The following is a 2,007-nucleotide window of genomic DNA, read 5'->3' as shown; positions in this document are numbered from 1 at the left end:
GAAAAAAAAAAGAAGGACAACTCAATATATTGTATACATCAATTCTCATTTTCATATTAACTTTTCTGATGAGTCCTTCATTAAAGAAATCTGTTTAACTTTGTTTCACGTGGCGTTTTCCAAACGTATTTTATTCTTTCTGTTGTTTCTTGGGCAAGTAACTATTCTAGGTTCTGTGGATACCCTGCACAAAAAACAAAGTTCCTGTACTCATCGAGAAGAATAAAGACATCACAAGTTGTCCCCTCAATATTTGCCACATCTGGGTGCCACAAGTACTATTCAAGACCAGCCTGGCCAACATGGCGAGACCTCATCCCTACTAAAAATACAAAAATTAGTCAGGTGTGGTGGCGGGCACCTGTAATCCCAGTTACTCTAGAGGCTGAGGTGGGAGAATCGCTTGGACTCAGGAGGTGGAGGTTGCAGTGAGCTGAGACCAGACCACTGCACTCCAGCCTGGGTGACAGAGTGAGACTTCATCTCAAAAAATAAAAAATAAAATAAAAAAAGTAAATAAAACAAAATTTTAAAAGTACCATTGGCTGAGTAGCTTATAACCGATATAAATTTCTATCTCCCAGTTCTGGAGGCTGAGAAGTCCAAGGGCAAGGCCCCAGCAGTTTCAGCTGCTGATGAGGGCTCGCTTCCTGGTTCACAGATAGTGCCTTCTTGCTGTATCCTCACGTCGTAGAAGGGGCTAGCTACCTCTCTGGGGTCTCTTGTAAGGGTTCTTATCCCAATCATGAAGGCTCTGCCTGTACGACCTAATCACCTTCCAAATGCACCTCGTACCATGACCGTGGGGGTTAGGATTTTAACATATGAATTTGGCAGGAGGACACAGACATTCAGATCAAAGCAAGAGCCAAACCAAGACTCATCCTTTGCTAATTCACTGTGATTCTTCCCCACTCCCGTTTTCTCCTTCTGCCCTTCAGGGATGCACGAGGAATGTGTCTTTCCTTTCACCTACAAGGGATCTGTTTACTTCACTTGCACCAAAATTCATAGCTTATCCCCTTGGTGTGCCACCAGAGCGGTGTACAATGGCCAATGGAAGTACTGCCAGAGTGAAGGTGAGCGGTATCATGTTGTCCCTGGCCAGTGGTTTTGACTAGGGTGGATCACAAAAGAGAATGTGTGACTGTCTATGACATGATCACATTTTTGCAGGCAAATTATAATATGTATGCATGCATAGAAAAAGCTCTGGGATGCCAGACACGGAATGCCAATCATGGGTAATAATGTTAATAATGATAGTGTTAAAAATGGTGCTCTCTGGATGAGGGTCTTGTGATATTATAAGACTAGTTGACCCAATAGAAGCATCCCATCTTTATGTCTTTCTTAATTTTCTAAATTAATAAGGAAAAAAGAAATGAAGTGTAAGAAAAGGGATTTGAGGCTGGGCGAGGTGGCTCATGCCTGTAATCCCATCAAAACTTAACTACTAATAGCCTACTGTTGACGAGACAGCTTACCAGTAACATAAACTGTCAATTAACATAGATGTTGTATGTCTCATGTATTATATACCGTATTCTCATAATAAAGTAAAGTAGAGAAAATAAAATGTTATTAAGAAAATTGTAAAAAGGAGGAAATACATTTGCTATCCATTAAGTGGGAATGGATCAGCATAAAGGTCATTAGCATCATCTTCACCTTGAGTAGGAGGAGGAAGAGGAAGGGTTGGTCTCACCACCTTGGGATGACAGAGGCAGAAATGATGGAGGAGGTGGAAGGGGAGGCAGGAGAGGCAGACACATTTAATAGAACTGTTTTTGAAAAACACCCACGCCCGCTGGGTGCAGTGTCTCACACCTGTAATCCCAGCAATTTGGGAGGCCAAGGCGGGTGGATCACCCGAGGTCAGGAGTTCGAGAGCAGCCTGGCCAACATGGCGACACTCCATCTCTATTAAAAATTAGAAAAAAATAGCTGGGTGTGGGTAGCAGGCACCTGTAATCCCAGCTACTCGGGAGGCTGAGGCAGGAGAAT

General features: G+C 42.9%; 1 protein-coding gene across 1 annotated transcript in view; it reads left to right on the top strand.

Annotated features, from left to right (window-relative positions):
* ELSPBP1 (epididymal sperm binding protein 1) overlaps positions 1-2,007 on the top strand; it is a 32,502-nt gene that overhangs the window by 22,551 nt on the left and 7,944 nt on the right. The window lies entirely within an intron of this gene.

The sequence above is a fragment of the Colobus angolensis genome, unplaced genomic scaffold, assembly GCF_000951035.1.
Source record: "Colobus angolensis palliatus isolate OR3802 unplaced genomic scaffold, Cang.pa_1.0 Scaffold25, whole genome shotgun sequence".
In the NCBI taxonomy this organism is placed as follows: domain Eukaryota; kingdom Metazoa; phylum Chordata; class Mammalia; order Primates; family Cercopithecidae; genus Colobus; species Colobus angolensis.
The sequence above is the reverse complement of the archived record's forward strand: the minus strand, read 5'-3'. Positions and strand labels throughout refer to the sequence as shown.